Source organism: Cardiocondyla obscurior, linkage group LG10 (genome assembly GCF_019399895.1).
Source record: "Cardiocondyla obscurior isolate alpha-2009 linkage group LG10, Cobs3.1, whole genome shotgun sequence".
Taxonomy (NCBI): domain Eukaryota; kingdom Metazoa; phylum Arthropoda; class Insecta; order Hymenoptera; family Formicidae; genus Cardiocondyla; species Cardiocondyla obscurior.
Genome location: NC_091873.1, coordinates 5,366,267 through 5,390,609, shown reverse-complemented (window position 1 = coordinate 5,390,609; position 24,343 = coordinate 5,366,267). Strand labels below are relative to the sequence as shown.

Sequence of the window (24,343 nt, the reverse complement as noted above, 5' to 3'; positions counted from 1 at the left end):
AATTCTAAACGTGCCTATCTCTTAATCTAGTCTCGTTACTTATGCAAAAAAAAAAGAAAGAAAAAAAAAAATTAATTATTATGAGTAATCACTTTTGTTTAATATTATGATTTCGTGATTTAAAGCAAAAATGTTTATAATCGGTACGTAAAATTAACGAAGCTTGCGTTAGAAATAATCTACCTAGAATTTGTTGCAGAATTTACGACAGGTTATAAGTTAGTTTTAAGGAAATCTCTCTATACACATATATTCTCGCCGATTCATCGCGACGTAGCGGAAATTGAAATATTATAGAGACTGGTGATGTAATAACCTCATATATATTCCGGAATTGTACGGAGATAATAAGAGACGCAGTTGTTAGATTGCGCGAGACAAATTCTCTTATTGATCAAAAGCGCGCGTGTAGGCGATCGTACAATGCAATGTGATACTCGAAAAACTATTATTGTAGGCTTTGGGATGTTTTTCGCAGCAACGCCGAGAATCTGATTTCATCCGGAATCTCGGTACGTGTACACGGGCATCGCGGTGTACGCGTACAGAGACCCGGTATACGGACAGAGATTTTATTGGAAAACGGAAATCCGCTCTCGCGTGGGTGCCGTCGGTCGAGGCTCGAAATAAATTGCGCGCCTTACGGAGGAGGCAATCGGCTCTCCTTGAAAGAATTTTTTTTTTTTTCTTTTTATTTTTTTTTTTATGAAACTTCGTTCCTCGCCGGTAATAAACGGAACATGTGCACGTGACAAAGAGCACGTTTACTGCTAAATCGCGTTACTCGTTAAGTGGCCTCTTCGTGCGCCGCGCGGCATTTCGCTTTATTTCCTATGCAAACGAGCCTCGCGGCGCCGGACGGGTATAATCGAACGTTGAAATATGGTTAATCTAGGAGAGGCTACGGTAATCCAGGATATCAGCCGGCTAATGCGAGGTATTTCTACAACCGAGATACGAAATATGGGGTGGCGAAAGCGCGATTCGGGAAAATCTAACTTGACAATAATAGGATAAAGGATACGCGCGCAATGAGAAGTCAAAATTATATATAAATACACCGGAGATAACGCGTAAACGCGATCCGGCGTTGTTATATGATTATTCTACGCGCGCGTAATTACGAAGGAATTCATTTGGCATGTGCGCGTTGCGATTCGGAAGACACGTAGAATTCGTACGTCGCGAGAAGCTAGTGTGCGAGTAGTTTAGGCAATATGCAAATTATTTGCAAAATAGGCGCTTCGAATTCAAAATATAATTACATTCCGGGCGCGTGTATCCTACACCGCAATATTACTCGACTTCAGGTATTGAGTCACGCGTTAGTTTCCCTATTCTCCAGACAATGAGATGCGGCATTGGTTCCCTCGTATCTCTCGATTCGCGAGCAGTTCTTTTTTTTTGCCTAATTAGCGAAATTAAGACGGTCGTGAATTTCAGATAGAAAGATAACGCATACGATATGTTTACAATACTAGAAAAAATCACGTGCGCGCTATTTTTTAAGAGACAATAATTTTTAACTACGAAAAAGAAATCATTATTATTATATAGACGGATCGGTATTTTGAAAAAAAAAAAGATTTGGCAATTAACGTACCAGACCAGAATTTGCAAGTCTCATGTGGAAATCCCGATGAGCGCGTTCTTGCGTAAAGCTCCGATAAGCAAGAAAACGGTGCAGCGCCAGTAACTTCGTTGTCATCTACCGAATGCTTAAGCTCGAATTATTCTTTTGCTTTTCTAGCGCTAATTTCGAATGCGCCTCATTGTTTCATTTATTCGCAAAATTTCCATTTCTTTACTTATAATTGGAGCTACTCTTTGCAACGCAGTTCTGGACTATTATCCATTCGAATGGACGACGATCCGTGCTCAAAGAGTCGTTTTAATGAGACCGCCGATAGCTTAAATTACCATATACGGCTTTTATAAAAGAAAACGCTTTTACAAAATAACCATTGCGACATAATAGGATTTCCAGCAACGACGAGTAGCTATTCCGCTTTCGTTTTTTCTTTCTCTTCTTTTTTTTTTCCCCCCCTTCTTCTTTTTCGCAATGCTACTTTTGATGTTGCGCGCCGGAAATATTTCCTTCTGGCTTTCTCACAAGCGACTCTAATTATTTTGTTATATCGCGAGCGAGACTGAGTTGTAGCTGAATACGTGCGATAAAATAAAAAATGCATCGTTATTTGGACCGAGCCAAAGGCGAAAGCGTTTGCCTGAGCTCTACGCAAGAGCGAATTGGACCACCAAGATGTTAGGAAATTTCCCGGAGGGCCATTGGAATTTCGAGGGCCAGCTTTCGCTCGCTGCATAGATACTCGTGGGAGTCTGATGTACTAAAACTTGTATGCGATTGTACGGAGGGCTCGAGATTGTTACCTTCTAGTTTTCCCAGGAATGTGCGTAAGCCGGCTGTTCGCGGACGGGCGAGGTAATCTAAAACGCGCGGGCGTGGATTGAGTTTTGCGAATTACGACGGTGACTTCGCAACGTCGACGGTATGCGTAATATATTAGATTTCGCGGTACGATCGTTCTAAGGTTTTTCCAGTGATTTGATTCGACGGCAGCCTAAATTGGTTCGACAAACATCTCGAGCTTGTAGTATCGTGGGAAACAGGCGCCGGCGCCAAGTACGTTAATCAATTTGCTGAAAAGATAATGGTGGTATCGTCGGTGCATCTGAACTAGCGTCGTCATCGCCGTAGTCGGCGAACGACAGCTTGTAGAGCGATCGGGCGCCGAACGAGCGACAATGTCCTCGCGCTGCTTGATACGAGCGAATGCCTCTGCATACGGCTTTGTCGAAACTTTCGGCCCCATACACGGACACGTGTGTGAGTATCCAACTACCGAGCCGGGACACCCTTGAAAGCGTACGTTTCCCGGTGCATGCGGAAGGCTTGCCTGGTTATACACTGCAGGCAGGATATTACGGAAGCAGGTGTGTACGCCGCTTAACAAACAAGGAGTGATTAATAGCAGCCTCTCGTTGCCCTCGATAACGCGACGTCGTCCCCGGCGAACCATCCCCAAAGGCGTCATAGCCAGGTAACTGCGTTCAACGTTATGACGCGTTCCAGACTGTTTTGCCAAAAGCGCACGTGACAAATTGTCGCCGTTTACAAAACAGTGCTTCGTCGCCGCTTTCGCATCGAGTCATCGTGTTCATAAATATGCGGAGTGCATAAATATGCGATCCAACGTAAAATACTTTGATACTTGCTTGTCATGTTGTATCATTGTCGTAACATCGTGGCTGCATGCATTTACAATTAAATTTTAGTTAAAAAAAAATTTACAATAGGGATATCTTATCGACAAATAATATTTATTTTAGAAAGAATTTTGTTATAAGCAAGATATTAAAATAATGAGAAAAAGATAATAAAAGAACCAACTTTTAATTCTTGTATATTTCTAAAAAAAATATATATATAAAAAAAAAGAGAGAGAGAGAAAAGAAAGCTAGCTCGCGGTAATTTATATGGCAATATACCTTGAAGAATATTGATTACAACGATTAGTAGAATTCGTCGACAGCGGTGTTCCATGAGCAGAGACAAGCGACAAGGACCGATCTGGATCCTCGCTGACGCGCCGGAAATTACATTCCACCGTTGGTGCTGTAATAATGGGGCTAGTGGACGCGATAGGCGAGATTTTAGGGTGTGCATGTGCGTTTCAGGGTCCAGGAGATAGCCAAGAGAAAAAGAATGACGATCTTGTTTTCGATAACGATCGCAGCCCGATCTATCATCCGGCATCCTGAAACGCCTCCGTGATAGTTCGCAACACCGTAGGGTCGAAGGGCCGTAATCGACTAAGAGGGAAATTATAGCAATGAAGTTACTCGACCGGTTCGCGGAGGGTAAAAAGTGTCAACTCGTTAAACGCTGTCGGGATTCAAGGGAAGCCTCCGATATTTTAAGTACGGAAATTATGGACGAAGCGAAGGTGTTGGACTACTTTTTCATTATTCTTTAAATTAACTTATCGGAAACTTTTACATAAAGTTTAAAAGTTTGTCAGAAAATTAACAATGCAACGAAAAGATTATTATGAATTCGATAAACGAACGTCAAAATTTTTAATATCTAACGAAAAGCCAAGGGGATCAATATGCACGCGTGTGATACGTGATGCATCAAAGGTAATAATGCTCTCGTAGATATTTGCTGTGGAAGATAGCGATTAATCTATTATCCGCGTTTTTCTTTAAACGGATACTGGATTATGTAATACATTCGTTTATTTTATTATTTATTCATTATCGTCATTGTATCAAAAGAAAAACCGTAGAATATTATACGGGGAAAGATATTTTTTAATATAAATAAATCCTCTCTTGTATTAGGTAAAATAAAATCGGTGTAACGTGCGTACTAATATATTTAATTTATATTTCCAGGCAAAGACGGTTTATGTGAATTGCCCGCGCCTCACCGCGACTCGCAGCGCCGCGCGAGGGCCATACTGTAGCGCGCCGACCAATCACAGCGCTCCGTGGATCGCCTGATCGCGAGCTCGCAGCAAGCCTACGCTGAGTCATTCTGCCACGGGCTATCGACGCGGAAGGGTCGTCGGTTCGCAAAACTGAGATTCCCGAATATTCACGTCCCACGTTCTTGATTAGTTTCCTACTGTGTTTCTACGCATCGTTTACTGTCCACGGTAATAATTGTAACTATGGCTTTCATAATTTCGTCGATCGCACCGCGAGTGTTTCGCACCTACGACTTTCTCAAGCAGTCAATCAAGTGAACGGGCGATTCGTATCGAGCCATAATAAAATGCTCTTCCGAGACTGTAGTCGCGATTCTCCCTTTCCTCTTCCCGCGCTCGCCGCCGCGTGCTCTGTGCTCAGTTCGATGCTGCTCGGCGACTTTTACGGTACGTACGAAATTCGCGAGCTCGCCAAGGACATTCGTTGATTCGTAAACACGGCGTCATAGTGTGTGTCGGTTGCGGAATAAAAGAACTTGTATATTCGTGCCATATGTTCTCGCGATTCCCCCTTGCCTCTCCCCGCGCGCGCTGTGCTCAGTTCAATGCTGCTCGGCGACTTTCACGGCGTACGTAGTTCGCGAGCTCGCCAAGATAGTTTTTAATATAAATAAATCCTCTCTTGTATTAAGTACAATAAAATCGGTGTAACGTGCGTACTAATATATTTAATTTATATTTCCAGGCAAAGACGGTCTCTGTGAATTGCCCGTGCCTCACCGCGACTCGCAGCGCCGTGCGAGGGCCATACTGTAGCGCGCCGACCAATCACAGCGCTCCATGGATCGCCTGATCGCGAGCTCGCAGCAAGCCTACGCCGAGTCATTCTGCCACGGGCTATCGACGCGGAAGGATCGCCGGTTCGCAGGACAGATTCCCGAATATCCACGGTAATAATTGTAACTATATATATATATATTTTATAATTTCGTCGATCGTACCGCGAGTGTTTTGCACCTACGACTTTCTCAAGCAGTTAATCAAGTGAACGGGCGATTATTCGTATCGAGCCATAATAAAATACTCTTCCGAGACTGTAGTCGCGATTCTCCCTTTCCTCTTCCCGCGCTCGCCGCCGCGTGCTCTGTGCTCAGTTCGATGCTGCTCGGCGACTTTTACGGTACGTACGAAGTTCGCGAGCTCGCCAAGGACATTCGTTGATTCGTAAAGACGGCGTCATAGTGTGTGTCGGTTGCGGAATAAAAGAACTTGTATATTCGTGCCGTATGTTCTCGCGATTCCCCCTTGCCTCTCCCCGCGCTCGCCGCCGCGTGCTCTGTGCTCAGTTCGATGCTGCTCGGCGACTTTTACGGTACGTACGAAGTTCGCGAGCTCGCCAAGGACATTGTTAATTCGTAACACACGGCGTCATAGTGTGTGTCGATTGCGGAATAAAAGAACTTGTATATTCGTGCCGTATATTCTAGCGATTCCCCCTTGCCTCTCCCCGCGCGCGCTGTGCTCAGTTCGATGCTGCTCGGCGACTTTCACGGCGTACGTAGTTCGCGAGCTCGCCAAGATAGTTTTTAATATAAATAAATCCTCTCTTGTATTAAGTAAAATAAAATCGGTGTAACGTGCGTACTAATATATTTAATTTATATTTCCAGGCAAAGACGGTCTCTGTGAATTGCCCGTGCCTCACCGCGACTCGCAGCGCCGCGTGAGGGCCATACTGTAGCGCGCCGACCAATCACAGCGCTCCGTGGATCGCCTGATCGCGAGCTCGCAGCAAGCCTACGCCGAGTCATTCTGCCACGGGCTATCGACGTGGAAGGATCGCCGGTTCGCAAGGCTGAGATTCCCGAATATTCTCGTCCCACGTTCCTGATTAGTTTCCTACTGTGTTTCTGCGCATCTGTTCACGGTAATGTCTGTGACTATGACTTTCATAATTTCGTCGATCGCACCGCGAGTGTTTCGCATCTACGACTTTCTCAAGCAGTCAATCAAGTGAACGGGCGATTATTCGTATCGAGCCATAATGGAATGCTCTTTCGAGACTGTAGTCGTGCTGTGCTCAGTTCGATGCTGCTCGGCGACCTTTACGGCGTACGTATTTCGCAAGCTCGCCAAGGACATTGTTGATTCGTAACATACGGCGTCATAGTGTGTCGATTGCGGAATAAAAGAACTTGTATATTCGTGCCGTATGTTCTCGCGATTCTCTCTTGCCTCTTCCCGCGCGCGCTGTGCTCAGTTCGATGTTGCTCGGCGACCTTTACGGCGTACGTATTTCGCGAGCTCGCCAAGGACATTGTTGATTTGTAACACACGGCGTCATAGTGTGCGTAGATTGCGTAGTAAAAGAACTTGTATATTCGTGCCGTATGTTCTCGCGATTTCCCCTTGCCTCTCCCCGCGCGCCCTGTGCTCGGTTCGATGCTGCTCGGCGACCTCACGGCGTACGTTTGCGAGCTCGCCAAGGACATTGTTGATTCGTAACACACGGCGTCATAGCGTTCGTCGATTGCGGAACAAAAGGACTTGATAAACATTCGCGCAGCATGTTTTCGCACAGTTTTTCGTTGTGTATGTACGTATTGTCTTGCCGGCCACGGTTGTGTTCGCGAATATTCGTTTCTCGTCGTGATCTCTTCATAAAGTTCTGGGACTTCAACCTGGCCGGAGGTAATTCTTTGGACGCGTTCTTCGCGAACGACCAGTGGACGACATCCCCTTCTGAGAGGAGGAGCAGGCCTAGGAAAGGCATCTTGTTTCCACCGGACAACGTTGTGGTAAGTATCATTTTTAAATACAATTAATATTCCGTTCTTTGATATTGCTTGAATTTTTTTTTGCAAATATTATTTTGTTGAACATTTCTAGCATTTTAATTCTATTTTTCTGTGTTACAGATTCATCGAAGTGTTTTCATCGCCGATTTGAATGAAAAACGAACTGTCGGGGGTTCGTCGGTCGCGTTTACTTCGCGTGTAAATTTTTTGTAAACGGTAACATCGTACGGTATTTTCGAATTACTCATCCGCGTCGCCGATTCAACATTTTACAGTATACACGAACTGTGATCGGTTCGTCGGTCGCATACGTTCGGAAGTACCGCATCAAGTAATCGCGTTACGAATTTTTAGTATACTTTTTGCGCAATCGGGAGTGTCGTACAATATCGCGCGCTTCTTTGTTATTCGAACGCGAAGTTAGGGAGTGTGTGACTAGTGGATGACATCCCCGTCTGAGAGGAGGAGCAGGCCTAGGAAAGGCGTCTTGTTTTGGCAGAGCATCTTTATGGTAATTATTATTTTTATTCAATTTCTTCAAGAAGCTTAATTTATTCAATATTTTGTTACAATTATATATTTCTTTATTTTTAACTATTTAATGTAAAAGATAATTAGAGACTTGTATTTTTTTTTTTCATGGTGAATATTGGCTGCACATCTCTATAATTTTTATTTTTTATTTGTATGTTGCAGGATTCAAAGCTGCAAATCTCTGCTGCTGCGCATCAAACTGGTGAGTGAGAAAATTTTTTATAATGCTTCATTTATGTATTGATTATTATGATTATTATTATATGATTATGATTATGATATTAGGGTGGGTAAAATTAAAAACAAATAGTATATTTTTTTTTGTAACAATGATATGGCGCCACACGGTACAACTATAACAAAAATACTTTTTACCCGCGTCGTGTGTCACCGATTGTACTCAGGACGATGCTGTCAGTATAAAGGATAGTCCTGGATGGTTGGAAACGGTCCAAGTTGAACAGGGTCGCTGTTGTGTGCCACTAGCATCGCGCAATGGGCCGTGCTAATCGCTCTACTCAGAGCCCTTTGTCCCCCTCGTCTCCCTTTCGTACTCTTTCCCTCGTCCCTCCGCTCTGGCAACCACTCCACCGAGGTTCACAATGTTCCTCTGTCCCTGAAATTGCGTGAAATCATATCGGGCGCTCCCCCGAGCGTGCCATACTTTGCTAACTGCCGACAGACGTCCTATGAACGGGCACGCCCTTTCGCCATCTGAGAAAAGTTCCGTCGATCTGGCTCGAAGTTTTCAGTAAAGACAATGGCACAGTTCGCTTGTCGCGGTCGTTAATTCCCGACTTCGCGGATTTATAAATGCTGTGTATCCCCTCTCGCTGGCAAACGCGAACTCTAAAGGACGATTTTACAAATATTTAATCGCACGACGTCGCCGTAACCGGCAGCCCTCCGTTTCCTGCTACGAATATATTGAAGTCTTTTGTAGTTACAGGATAATTATCATAAATTCCTTTCTAATTTACGTTTTGCTGATTTAATCGCCTAAATTTTCTTGTCGTATTTAAAATATTACAAAATAATATCGCGAATTAATTATATTTAAAAATTCGTAATAACTTTTTATTCGACTTAAAAAAAAAATTTATAGATTTTATTTAATCAGATTTAACCAGATAATTAGCCTTTTCCGCTCACAAAAAGATTATCGTGATTTTCTTTCTTGGGGAGGGAGGAGGGGGTTAGGGAGAAATCAACATTCAATCGCCGGAAATCACTGATTGCGTGGCTTTAATAACGAATGAAAGGTGTGCCTATTCCCGGAAAGAAGAGAAAAACCCGGTGGTAGCGATAAAATCGGTACGGATAAATTGAATCGGGGCAACCCCATCGATTTGAGGTTCCCTTTGATCTTCGAGGGGTCAATCCTGGTGAACCTCTCCGACGAAACTCGCTAACCTTGTGGTCGGCCCTTGGTAATACTTTGAGAAATCGATGCGACGATGTCGTGAGTTCTTATCAAAGGGAATTCTCTATGCAAAGGACCTTTAACTTACTACAGTAAACTTTCCTGTCACTATCAAGCCCAGTTTCGTGAAGTAAAACGTCATGACAATGAAATTTACAAATAGATCTTATAAAATTACACTAACAGTACATCTTATGCTATTCATAATGCGTTTCAAATTTATTTGTAGCATTTAAAATATTAATCAATCGTATCGATATCTTGTAAATTTTCTTTATATAAATATATATTTTTTTTTTCTTTGTTTTTTTGTAATGATTTTGATTATTATTATACATATCACATACATAATTAACTCAAATATATAATAGAATGATAAGTGTAGTACTAATTTCTCGAAACTGTTCTTGATACCGAAAAAATACGCTTTGATCGTGCTTTAACAATTCTTATTAGTACCTCAGACGATATTTTCGAGATGAAATCCATTATTCTCCGTCGCTTCGTAGCTCAAAGATTAGTGTCTTTTAGCTTTGAGTGCCGACGACGGCGACGATGATGGTCCATTCCTCTCGAACGATGCTATTGTGACGGCCGGGAAAGACAGTGGTGGCTTTGATTACGATATTGTGCGAAGGAGAAGCTCAGACGCGTCGTGACTTCGCCTCCTTAAATCGCATTCATAATAGCAGTCGCGAATACGCCCGCGAAATCTTATCGTCTTGAATAACACTGTGTCGCGATGTCTATAATATGCGAAAGCATTAGCGACGCGATGAGAATATTTGATACTTTATTCCGTTCGAGCTTGTTTCTGGTTTCCGGAATTTCCATGCATTTACATAGGTATGTACGTACATAATTTTAATTCTGCCGCCGGAATAAAATTATGTACGTACATAATTATAATTATTTATTTATTTTTTTTTTTTTTTACTAGGAAACTCATAAATTAGAATAAGAAATTGAATCTCGGGGAGCACGATCAATATTACGAACTTCGACAAATCTTTCGGGATAGTATCTTATATGTGTAACGTATAGCGCGGATAGTGTAACTTAATTTGAAATCTATATTGCATTTAGCCGTATATTTTTCTTGTGGAAAAAAGTCATTCGTTCCACTTTTATCACGTAATTACGCCGACCGAAATTGCGAGTCTCGTTCCGATCGAGTCGGTTAAATCGATCACTGGTCTCCGCGCGAACGCGACTTTGCCGATTGGAAATTTCGGCAATTTAGCACGGCTTATTCGATTTCTTCAGCGCCGATATTCTATATAGCTCTTCATTAGAATTTAAATGGCACGGATGCGATATTGCACGGGAAATCGACACGCGTGCACAGTGAAATTTTTATGACGATTAAACGGTGTAAAGTACGTGTTTCGCGCGCGCTATTTATTTTTAATAATACTTTTTTTGAACAATAAAATAGTTATAAAAATTAATTTTTAACACTATTGAATTATAATATTTTGGATACATATTTGCAACTTTTTCGAGCTTGATTTCCGACGAAGTTATAAATTACAATTCGTTGTATTATATCTAACTTATGCCGTCGTATACGCATTGAATAATGAGAAAAAGTTAAAGCGATAATTACGTCGAACACGTTCGTCATCGGTCAACGAATATTTCCCTCAGGATCGGTAGTACTTTTAATTAGGGCTCGCGTCCAAAAAGTTTTATCCAATTCGCCGATGGGTAACTGTATCTCGAACTAATTTCCATCTATGCTTTTCTCTCGGTCCTCTCGTCGTCCTCGAATTCGCGAATTCTATAAGAGAAGTAAGAGAGACGGAAAGGAAAAGGAATAGAATATATAATATAGAAAGGAGCGGGGCGTTAGAACGAAAATAAAAAGGGAGCGCGAAAAGAATGGTTCTCGGGGGATAAGTGGAACGGAAAAAAAAAAAACAAGAAAATTACCTTCGATCGGTTTGACCTTGTACCCGATAACAAGGAGGACGCGGAAAGAGGAGCATCGCGAGAAAAAGAGAGGACACGGAAGAGAAATGAAAAAAAAAAAAAAATTAAGGGGGAGGGTGGAAGAAACAAGGAGTGAGGTCCCGCGAACGACGGAGGCGCAGCGCGAGAGATGTGGATGGATCGTTCCCGGGGGACATCTATGGTAGACGTGTACCATGGCGTGCCGCAGGACGTGTCCATGGTGTGTTTCACGTCGTGCTGCGGCGCGCCGATGGTGCGGGTACGGCCGTACCAAAGGTGTAGGGTACGTAGTTGTACGCGTATACATATATACGTAGGTACGGCAGGCATAGAAATGCCTCCGCCCTCCAGGCGAATATCCCTCAGGGATTCCCCCTCGCGCAATTAGTGGCCTCGTCACTGAGTGGCGGGTTGGTCCTTAATTATATCTTTTAAAATATCGGAGTTAAATTGAAAAGTCGCCTTAATTATATCTCGGATACCGGGCATTATACTTCGAAATCCCGTGAGCCTTCCGGCATATCGTTCCGCGCGCCCCGGCGCGGTGTATTGATTCACAGAACCCTCAATTATCCTCGACGCGAAGGATCCGTAGGCCTGGTTTTTCTTTCCTCGCTGGCATCGGTACCTTTCTTCTCCGCTGTTTAGTTCTCTCTCATTGGAGCAGTCAGACTTTCGCGGATACAAAGCCGATCGTGAATCATAAGCTCCCAGCTTAACGACCCGTATCTTTGAGATGCCTCCGATGATGAATTTAAGGGTTCTCTTTCTTGTTTCCAGCGTCTTTCTAAGTGCCGTAGAAAGATCGAGGATGAAAAAAAATGGCAGGGGCTTTCTGTAAACTAGCGGCGTAATATACGTAGCGTTTTATTGGTGTATAAGTGCAATATTAGATTCATATATTATATCTCTCTTTTTAAAATTTTTTTAAGCCACGGTACAAATAAAAGCGATGAATTCTTTGGAACAGCCTCGCGTCTCTTTCCTTTGTAAACGAAGTAAAATCATTAAAGTAAAATGCATAAAATAGAACGCATAAATATTGGTTTCGGAGGCGTGCGAAAGGATTTAACTAACGTTATTAACGTGGAACTTTTCTCTCGTAAAATCGATGTATGTCATAAATAAAAGATCAGGCAGCCAATTAGAAACTCTGCCAAAGAAATTAATGAGTCCACCGCCAACGCAGGTCCGGCATCTAGGCCTTTTGCTCCGCTATTAAAATACCGTGTAAGATTTTCTAAAGCCGAAAAATAAATTGGTGATGGCTTGAAATTTTCATTGCACGTTATATTTAACTGATATCCATTATCGTCGATCAAATAATTAATAATCGGCTTACGAGGTGAATGAACCGCTAGTCGAAATTAAAAATTAATTCTAATATTCATCCGTAACTTGTAATTTACACACTAATCCCGAGGTATTTTTAATATTCAAATATTTCACTAAAACAGTTTTTAAAGTTAGTTTTGGCGATGTCGACGAAGTTAGGAGAGCTTAACAAGATTCCATCTTGTTAAAAGTCCACGGGAAGTTTAAGCCATGAGAAACAGCGTTAAACGCGGATGTACGAGTACCCGTTGAAAAACAGTAAGTGATTAATTGTGGCTCCTTATTTAACTCGGCGAAAGTTTCGCGAAAATTTCCTGAAACCGCTTGCCTGAGAAAATAGAAGAATTTAAGCGCTTCATAATAACAGCGGTACGAATTATTGATCTTCAATTAAGTATTTACCGTAACTGATTCTACCTAAAAAAAAAGGGGGGAAATTATTAAAAATTATAATTCCGATGTACCGTGCATTTATACGTATATTTTATTATCGCGAGGTATAGATATATTGTTATCTGGTTATCGGTCAGGATTAATAAATCTGATGATCGTTCGTCGCGCTTCTTAATTCTAATCGTAAAAAATCGCCGCGATAAATCACCGTCATTCTTTCGGTCGTTCATCTCTCGAGTGATAGTGATAGCGAAGCGCGCTCTCTGTAATCTCTGATAATATAAAATAATTGTCTCGGCAATATTCATTTGCATTTAGAGAAGTGCATATTTTTACTTTTTTATTTTATTTCGGTATACGATAAAATAATTGGAAATTTTTGAGTGCTTAAAAAAAAAAGAAAAAGAAAATAAAAATCAAAGAAATCTTTTATACGAAAGCAGTCGTCACTGATAATACGCATAGATAATCACGAGAGCGAACGGCCGTCCAACATTCTCGTGATGATAAATCAGTCGAATCGATTATGCGTAATCTACTGAACCTTCTTCGCGTATCTGTCATTACACGACGTATATGCTTCCTTCAAATTCATATCTCGGAGCGGTCATCGTCGCCGACGTGACACCTGCTACCTGCTACGCGATTATCTCGCCGGTCTTAAAATCGTCCCACGTGCACGAACACGCATACGTTTGCACACATTCTCAGGTGCCGACACGTCGCGTACACGTCCACGCGAGCGCGCGCATATCTATGTATAAGTCGCGATAGGCTTATTCAGATAAATTGCTGACAGTTATTCACTTTGTTGAAATTGCTTCGTCGTGTACTTTGTGTAGTCGAGAGTAAGCATTGAGACTTATCGATCGTCTTGTACGCCTTAAAACGTGCGATAACGCTGACGAAATAGCTATACTTACCACACAAGTTAACATCAAGCGCTTCGTCGACTGCAGGTTTACAGAATAGCTAATAACAATCTAAAGCGACAACGGTGTAAAATAATTTATTTTTCAAGTAGGCTCAAATAATCTGCTTGTTTGAAAAAAAATCGAGATTTAAATTATAATAAATTTTTATTACTTGTAATCGTACAATAGAGACAAACTGGCGGATAAAAAGATTAATGCAAAGAACACAGAATGCGAATAGATGCATTTACATGTTTTACAATGTTACGGAGTATTTATAGGAAAGAGTGTATCGCGTGTGACATGCACTTTCATCTCTCTCTCTCTCTCTCTTTCTCTCTCTTTCTCGTAAATTTTGCCCTTCTTCTCATTTTGCTCGTTCTACTGAAACAACTATCAACTATCCGACGCGACGCTTTTATTCCCTTTCACACTGAAATGACGGACACGCTAAGCGTGCGTATCGCTATTATTACGCCAGTTGTCGATAAGCGATCTAGGCCGTAAAAGATACCGCAGGTCCGATTATGCACGCCGTCGATTCCGATCACTTTGTCATTTCCAGCGAACAGGCGCACAAGTGCACGAGCGTCGGAAAGGGATGATGGTTTATTATTTTCGCGAGGCGATCATTATATCGCGGCGCACAATCTGATTTTTTTTTGTTTTGTTTTTTTTTTTCTTTTTCCCGTAATTTATTGTCATTATTGTGCTATGAGCCGTTGCCGAACGTTCCTTCGCGTATATCCTCGCGTGCTCGTGCAACAGAAACGAGCAGATATTGATGCGCGACCGATATTATTTGCATGAACTTTAACGGATTGCAAACGTGCACGCGATACGCAAGGCCAATTTGCCGATATATTGAAACAAGGTTTTATCGCGGGGTTTTAATGCGCTTATGATAAATGGCCGAATGCGGCAATTATTTTTTAATTGAAGTCTATAGGTAACGCGTTTAATCCCGGCGTATGCGCGTCGCGTGTGCGGGTACGTAATGTTAATGAATAATTCGAAGTTAACGCGAAAATAAATTTTATTAGTCCACAAAGGTATATTTGTTTCGAACCGCTAGTTATCGTGATTACGACATATCTGAGCGCGAGTTCAAACAATTAACAGTAAGCTTTCTTCAATGTGCGCTATATATCGCGGCTAAATAGACAGCTTTGAATTTTGCATAAAAAAAAAAAAGTAGGGAAAAGAGAGAGAGAGAAAAGGTACATTTTTCGAATAAAGTCCACCGCACGTATAGCCAATCAAATATTAATGCTCGCAGTTGTTACATGGTCGGGCAATTTCGAAACGAGCTCGCCATCAAGCGCGGGTTATATGCCTCGGCCATAAATTCGTTTCAACCCCCTTGCACGTCCCTTTCTCACTCTCTCTCTCTCTCTTTCTCTTCTCCTCCCCGCCCCCAGTCAGTCAACCTGGGAATAGCAGTCGTGAAGGGTGGCGGCGGCGGTGGTAGCGGCGGGTACCGGCGAGCAGACGAGCGAAATGGTTGCGAGCACCTTCCAGCCCTATACGCGAGACGTGTCGTATCCGATATTCTGGGTATTGATAAAATAATGAGTGCATTATTAACTCGGCTCGTTCGTGCGGGTGCCGATGCGATGTACATCGGCATGCGAGCCTTCGTTCGTACACGCACTCCCCCCCCTCTCCCTCCCCTCACGCACACGCGCGACCCGGTCGCATGCTCGGACGCACGCACGTATATCCACAGGGTGTCGGGAAATATCGATCTTCTGAATCGCGCTGAAAGTGTTGCGAGCGCTTCCACCGTGGCGTGTATGTGACTTAATTAAAATGGTTAGCGACGAAACGCGCGATTCGCGTGAGATAATTAGCGAGCAAATCGATACCCGTCAAATCTCCCGAATAAATGCCGGGCCATATGGGATAATATAGAATATGGAAATTTCATTTATTGTTGTAGATTACGTTACGAATTTCTACGTACGTTCTCGTGATTTATAGGATCGCGGGCGCGCGTAATTTCTTTCGCAAGGAACATAACTTTTAGACACCGTATACATTTATATATCCAGGAATCAACGTCTTCCCTCGTGCACTTTCCTCCGGATAAATGCGATAGGACAGAAAAGCGAGTGATATTCGTAAAAGGGTGGCGTCGCGTACGTGAGAATATGCGTGCACGCATTATATTGATCTTATAACTCAGAAGCGCGTGCTGGCAGGTTACTCGCACATCGAGCGCATAAGTTCGATCTCGCGTGCGTCTCTAAATTCAGCTTCAAACACGCTAAGTACGTATTTTCTTTTAAACATTAACATAGTTCTTGTCACACTTGGTGACAAATATATTTAAAAGCGTCTTATTTATTTTTATTCATAATCTTATCGGACGTGCAGTAATTACGAAATATCGAAAGACGATAATGAATTAAATTTGTCCCGCGAGTCTAATATCCGCGATGACGAGAGGAACAGAAAGCGGAGAGTTTAGATATCGGCTTAAATTTAATGCGCGGCACGATGCGTTTTCAAACCAAATATTTGCAAGCTCTCTCAATACTCGGGCATATTCGAAGATTATCCACTTCCACGGGGTCGTTATCGTTGTCGTTGAAAAACGCGCTATCTTGTATGCTATTTCCACCGCGCAGGGGACAGGCAAAACGAAGGGGTAGTACCAAATGAAGGAGTAGAGGGTTAGTGGTTGGGTTTCGCGTACACCCCCGACATAGGTGCACCTGAGGCCCTCCGGTTTCCAAGCATGCTAATTCCCACAGACGGGAGAGGGTGTTTTAAGCTCGTCTGTGCCAAGCGCTTATTGTGTGCCGGAAATGCAAGGACGGCGCGGGGGGGAGAAAAAAAAGGTAGAATAGAACGGGCAGTTCTTTCTTGTTAGTAACAAGCTTTTCGAAATGCGTCGATGAGATCGCCATCGGATGAAACTGCTACATTTAGCTGTACATTCGTCCACTGTCTGTAACAAAAATAAAAAAGACCTGTACGTGTTTGGTAAAAAAAATAAGTGAGGTATTAAAGTAAAAAGATATTTTATATCAAAAATATTATATCATTAATATCTTCTAAATTCGTTACTTGATTGATCGTTTCTGCGGCAACGTTTAAATAAGAACGCGAACGAGTCAAAATAGATCGCTATTTCGCTTGCAGGCGCAGCTTAAAAATACTTTGGAAAATTATAATCGTGGGCATGTTATCTTTGAGCGCGAGATAAAATCATACACGATCTGTCTTCGCGCGGGAAGTTAAACAAAAATAAAATAGAAATAAAATTATTTTTATAAAATATTGTTTGTCACAATGTGAACGATAATATAACATTTTTAAAGGCAAGAACTTGAAAAAAAAAAAAAAAGAAATGATTTCATTAACAACTTGATCGTTTTCTCTCTCCGTTTGCCTTTCGATTTCTCTCGCGATTTGCTATCGATGAATGGTCGGTACTTCGCGATAAAATTATCGCCGAAGTGCGAGTGTTAAAGTGAGCGCGATAGAGGCTCGCGGGGCATCAAAGAGCTATAATTGGACGTCAGGTTGTAAGGGGGGGGAGTCTATATTTAGGACGATGCCTGCAAAACCGTATGGGAGGCCGAACACGTACCTACACGTAGGCCCTACGAACGCAAAGGGCAGACCTCTTAACGTCACGAGAGCCACGAATTATTGCGCCATTCTGGTCACTTAGGGTGCGACTGGCCCTTATTACGCGTACACCCGCAATTCCTCAGTCTTGCCTTTCACTTACGTCTCCGTCGATCGGTCGAACACTTGCCACTTTTTTCTCGCTCCCCCGCTTTTTTTTTTTTTTTTTTTTCCTGCTTGCTTCGAATCCTACTCAAATCTCACTCGAATCCGAGACTTTCTTTTCAATGTTGATCGTGCGATTTCTCGAACATCACTTCTACTTACTTTTCTACTGTTCGACGATGTTTTCTGCGATTATCCGTTGAAGATTGTTTGATGAGGAACTCGATGATCGAAGGAAATAATAAGCTCTTACTCAGGATATTACGAGAATGAAAAATTTTTTTTCTCGGTGAACTTTTGTTTTAAAGATAATCTTTCTCTTGGTCGTAATAATAAATGTATGCGTACATCAGCTAGATGTTACATTAGCTAATTAAAAGACATTTTATTAAGTTTTTTTTTCTTTTTAATTTTCATCTAAAAATGGATATTCGCTTAATTTTATATTTCTGTTTTCAATTAAATGGGAACGGAAGAAAGATTTTATAAAGAAGAATTAAGAAGAATAATAAAGAAATTTAATGTCGGCGGTAGGCGTTTCTACCCCAGTTCGGTGGACGAGACGAGGGTGAATAAAATCAAATTTACGCTTAAGTACGAACGGGACATGATTAATGTATGTCACGTAGACTCTCGGATAGGAGGAAATGAGATGCCCCGCACATTTAAGGGTGTTTTTCGACACGAAATTCTTTACGGCGTGTATAATACGGTTACGGACACGGAATAGCGAATAAACGAATACGCGTATTTTTGTCCAATTTTTGTACCGCGCGGAAATATCGCTGCGCGCACAAAAGGTAATCAGGATCATGAATTGCGCGGTATAGAATTGTTTCCCAGTGTCCCCCAACTCCGATTTAACTTTATGAAAAGAATCTTGTATTCAATTTAGAGAGGATTCCGAAGAGACATTTTTCCCCGCTGGCACAGTAGAACCGTCCCCCTTCGCGAATATCCGTAAGCCTGTAAGTTCATCAAAATATTTACGGGGAGCTCTTCTTTTCTCAAACCACCCGCAGTATTTTAATGCAGATCGATGAGCAACGTAGATGTATATCTGAAGTTTCCAAAGCCGTTCGTGCGCGCACATTGCCTCTTAATGAGCTCCAATGTATATCATATATACTTTTCAAATACACCATAAATTCACCGAGCCCTCTCCGGAGAATTCGCGACACGGAAAAAGGAATTTAACTTAATTGGCATCGTAAAGAAAGTCGCATATGTTGCTTTGTACCGAATAAATTTATTTCTTAAAACTTATTTCGCAAAATCTCCTATAAAAAACTTTTAAGGGATTTAAATAAGTGCTCCCTAAAATTAATCTAACGCTGCTTATATCTCGCGATCGCAGACGGGTTCTCTCGATACCATTTCAAGTTAAAATATTTTTACTTCAACGTTATCGCGGCCCCTGCGCGAGTGATATGTGCCAATAAGAATGCCTTCGTCCGGGTAAAAGGCTTACCCAAGAATTTTCTAGTGATCAGCAATTTTCTGACCCCGAGTACCTCGAGTACTCATGACTCGACATCACTCTTGAAGTCCTCGACCGTTTCTCGAGTACTTCCGCACACTTTCTGAGAGTATAGCTCTTCTCGCGATAGTTCTTCGTGACTCGAACGTCTCGATTTCTGCTAAACGGTTAGTAACAAGAATAGACGGTTACGTTTACTTTTTCTTTTTTTTTTTTCTTTTTGCAACGGATTGCATTAACGCACCGGCGGACACATTGTCTAAACGTATGACGCGAGCTACGTGTCAGATAAATAAAAAAAAAGAAGCCAACGTGATATTTGACGCGGTCAAATTAACGCAGTCAAGCATCGCGCGATATGAAAGAGAAACTGACCGGAAACGTTTGTATTTCTCGTTTATTGGAATTGTTTTATCTACTCAGGTTTGGATTTATATCGTATAAAATCTCTCGTTATTCGAAAAAAGTTTAATTCGTAATTGCATAAATTTTTAAATAAAAACTTGCCAGTCTCCAAATAGATATAATACAACGACATGGTTTAATTAATTGATGCATTACGTACTGTGCTAGGGAAATTGAAACCTACAATGTTATCGCGAGAAAATCTTTTGTATCTGCCCGCGCCGCGATAACAATATTAATTTTAAAAAATTATCAACGTCGTGTTATAATTTTTCTAACAAACGGCGTCGCCGTACGAATCCATTAAAATAGCCTAACGAAATTGTCCTCTTTTAGAATTCTCATTTTCTCTTATTTTGCCAATTTCCATTTTCGCCACACATGTCGTCGCTCCCGTCGCGTCGCGATAAAAGTGCGGTGGCGAAAGTGTTGTCCCGGGCTAGTATGGGAGGGGAATATGCTAAATGCCAAGAGCGTTCGAAAAGACTGGACCGACCCCTTTTGCGGAGGGATTAACAGAGTCACGGTACGCATGGCGTAAACATACGATCCCGCCGCGCGTCACGACGTGGGTTCCGGCGGCATCTGACAGGGGGTTGAAGACGGCTTCATTCTAGAACGGGATTAAAGCCGACAGGAGGAATTCGAAAAAGCAACCCTTGACAACTTAATACCGATCAGATTCTAAGCCGGCCATTTAGCTCTAAAGATCGTTGCGGACCTTCGTACAGCCGATTCCGACTGCCACCCTATTTGCCTACACTTCCGAAAAATTTTCCCACCCTTTATTTCCTTTTTTTCTCCTTGGTATCCCTCCAGACTGCTTGTGAGATCGCGCGCAAGGATATTTTCAGAAGCCGCGCCGAAGAATGCTATTGTGCGCGAGCGGCGTGGCTGAGAAACGGATTTGCTTTCTTTCGCTTTTCATACTCGGACTTTTTTTTTTAAATTATTGAATCTGAATCGTCGCGAACCAGGTTTCTTATAAATCAATGACCGTGATATTTATTATCAAATTCAAATACGTGCGTTCGTGGAAATAATCGTGTCGCTTTTACTTGGTATCGTTTGATATCCTCTCAGTCAGTTTATATTAGATAAAAGTAGATATCATTGAGCTTTGCTTTCTTATCTACCACTTCAAAGGCGGTATATTTTAAACCCGTTTCTATTTAAAGACGTGTCGCTGAACTCGTATAACTAGGTTACTTTTGCAAAAATAGAAAGCCTTTCATATATAAAGTAATTAATTTTTTATTGTAATCGGTACATCATAAAATATAATAAAATATAAATTTTTATTGTTACAAAATTACTTGAAAATTATTAGGACAGAAGGATTAGGTTTTCTAATTTATTTAGACTAGGAAAAAAATTGCTCGCGAAATGTGCTTTATTAAAAAAAAAATAAAATAAAAAAAACGGGGATCTAACGTATTAGCATATACACGCGACGACACCCTTCCATTCTCGAAGTCGGCATTTCAGTCGAGTCGCAGGTGGCGGCATTATACGCACGTTCGAAAACATCGAGACCGGGTACCGTACGCACGATCTGGACGATCCTTCGCATGTATACCCCCCCGGGATTTAACGAGGGATGGTCAGGATCTGGACTATACCCCAAAGGAGCAGCCGGGATATAGGAAATACAGGACCGTCGATCTCCCGACGCGGAGCAAAGCCCGCGAGCTTACCGGTCTAAGCTCCTCTCGCCGACTGCCTCGGCTACGTCTCCTCATCCCCGAAAAGGCTTTCGCCAAATCTCTGGCTAGCAGCTGCATTTCTCATATTCGTGCTTGGCAGTTGAAATTGAAGATTCACAATACACTATGCTAGGAGTAACTTGCATCCTCCGACCATCACTTTCCTTTATTGAATATATTTCTCGATCGTTATTTAAAACTCCACTTAATTATCTTCTTCGTAAATTATCTTAAACCTCTCATAAAACTAAAATATTTTAGTTATATATTTTCTGTTAGGCATTAATCAAAATTTTTTACCTGAAACGACTTCGTCTCACGGTAAATGCTTAAAAATACGAAATTGGCTAGTTATCTTTTTAGTGTTCTGACTCATTGCGCGCGATATATAGGAGAGTGAGTTTCCTAATATATTTCAGGCGTGCATAGCGCTTTTCACGATAAGATATTTCAATATTGACCCCCTGTCAGTATTTACTACGCGGCGTGAGAGATTAGACGAGCAGTCAGTACATATTTGTACGGATTTCACTTTGAATGATTGTACTCGACCGATTGTCGGTGAAAGGTTAAAGATACAACTCGCCCCGACGGTTTCATTTCAATAACGTATTAAATAAATTTTTTAACCGGGCGCTGTCCAAAGGACTGAATATTTTTGCGAAGTCGATATCTACGCGGCGATAAACATCATATTGGATATTAAAGCCGAATAACGCGATGTAATAATAAAAGAAAAAATATCACAGAAACTCGCGGTACCCTGCGAACGCTCTCTTATTCGTGAAATACTTAATCTGAAAAAAAAAAAGAAAAAGAAAAATTATCTTTGTGTAACATCTGGTTTCTCGGAACAATTATGAACGAGACTATTTAAAACCCGCAGTTATTGAAATCGATTAAAATACGCAGACGCTTTCTAAGATTCAAAACCTTTTTTTTTTGTTTTTTTTTTCTTTGTTAATTAAATACAGAAGAACTCCAAACTTTTTTTTGTTAATTAAAACCAGAGGAATCTCGGATGATTTCCGTATAATCAGTCTGCGGTCATTCCGCCGGAAATAAGCTGCGTTTAAAGTCGGTAAGCATAGATGATGGCCGCTATTAACGCAATGCAATTAGTGGCTACATGCTTTCTCAAGAGCCCGGTGCTGCAAGACAAATCTCTTTTCTGCAAAATTACGCTGTAAACTAAAATACTGCTCTTACAGTTTTACGTTGTACCGGAAATCAGAAGAGATTCCTAACATTGTACCGACTAATTTCATGCTTACGGAACTCTCACCTAGGCTGAGGATATCACATAATAAAATTAAACAATTACATGGTTATACATACGTCGCATATTTTTTAATTAATAAAAAAAGGGTTTAAGAGGGACACAAATAGGCCGGGAAAAGGGCAGAAAATTGTTTTAAATAGGATAGAATAGAGAAGCTCGCTGGCAAGGCTCGCGTGTTTCGCGACATTCTTCGCCGACGAATGAACAAGAACACGATTGAACGAGCACGATGCCGTAGTCGCGGTGCAATATGTATGTCCGTATTATCTATCCTAGAGTAGACTATGCGAGTTTCCGAAGTCAGCCGTTCGCCGAGGGCAGAGGTCGTAGCTCCGTCGAGGTACCAACTTTGATTATGGCCGTAGATTTACGTCGAGGAAATTGATAGGGGAAACAAGGTATATCACTAAGAACTTTTCTATTCTACGACTGAACGCCGTTATTTCGCCGAGCAAGAATAGCGCTCGGGATAGGCGCGCGGTATAGCGAGTTTATGCAAAGTGGTTGATGAAAACGACCGTTTTTAATTACCGCGGGTAATTTACTATAATCCGACGTAATCCCGCGGGCTCATAAAAATATATATAATCGTGCACTTGCAAGTGAATAATACGCTTTCCCGTATCCACGACGTTATCGTAACATATAATTAGAATGATGAAATTAATCATTTGACTTTGATCGATCGCAATTTTTTTTTTAAATCGCGCAAAGAAGATTATATGTTAATGAGCAATAAAAAGCAATTATGTTAAAATTACAGGAGCATGTACTTTCGGCGTGCCGCGTGACGTAGTCGGACACAGGTTCATATTATGGCCTAAAGTGGCTTTTTATTGTATCCCGTTAAACGGGCCCCATAAAACCGTAAACGCGATAAAACTGTATACGATTCACGTGCGCAGTATAAATAGTCCGTGAAGGTTCTTTCACCGCGAAACGAAAATACGTTCGCGCCCATGCAAACGTACCAATCTCTCGCGACGTTTTGCCGAGCTTAAATCAACAGTCTAGCCGGGTACGCTCTGTGGACGTTCATTTTCTCTCCTTTCTTAACTTAGATACCGCAAAAAAAAAAAAAGGAAAAAAAAAGAAACTCCCCATATCATTCACCATTTCGTGCTGACGCATTCAAGTACGCGTTTGGATTGAAAGGCGTAAAAGAGCGCAAAAGATCTCACCGAGACGTGAGAAAAAAGACAAGATATATTAAACACAGCTTCCCAACGTCAAAGTATTTATCCAAATAATTATCACAAATCAGTGGTTTTCAGTCGTGTACTTTTTATCTCGAGATTTCTTCGCTGAATGAACAAACAGGGAATTACATATAAACATGTAATACTTACCGATTTATTTTTTAAATTTCGCTAAACTTTTATTTATAAATAATTAACTAAAAAATAAAAATGTAGCCAAAGGGAGAAAATAAAATGCAACGCGCGGCATGATTGAACGGTGCGCCATGCCGACGTCCAACTCTATCGAACATGACAGGGCCCGAAGGCGTTCCAGCGCTAATGTATTCGGAGATCTTAGAACGAGATACTTGCTTTCTGCGTGAATGCATCGCGCATCGCTATTTATGCGGTAGACATAATACGTGCCGGCGAATACATCGTCTGAGAAGCGTGCAATATTAAACGGACACTAGGGTACGATCAGTAAAGGTGGCTAAACCCTTTCGGAGCTCCTGGGGATTTCGTATAGTACGACGAGACCAGAGAAACTCTGTTCGCGCGAGTCAATGCGCCTTCCGAGGTGGCGGAGACGGTGAGAAAGGCAACGCGATAGTGGTACAGGTAGGATAGAGGCTTCGTGGCACCTGCAACACCTGCTTGTTAGCGCCAGCGCGCCAACTTTCCGCAAGCCAGCCGGACGCGCGTTTCTCTCTCTCTCTCTCTCTCTCTCTC

At 41.8% G+C, this 24,343-nt stretch overlaps 1 protein-coding gene across 1 annotated transcript in view; it reads left to right on the top strand.

Annotated features, from left to right (window-relative positions):
* Positions 1-7,355: 7,355 nt before the first annotated feature.
* The window catches only part of Ddr (discoidin domain-containing receptor 2), a 235,906-nt gene continuing 218,918 nt past the window's right edge, over positions 7,356-24,343 (top strand). Inside the window, exons 1-2 of the mRNA XM_070662541.1 lie at positions 7,356-7,766; positions 7,952-7,991. The gene's annotated coding sequence lies outside the window, so the exon portion shown is untranslated. The remainder of the gene's footprint in view (positions 7,767-7,951; positions 7,992-24,343) is intronic.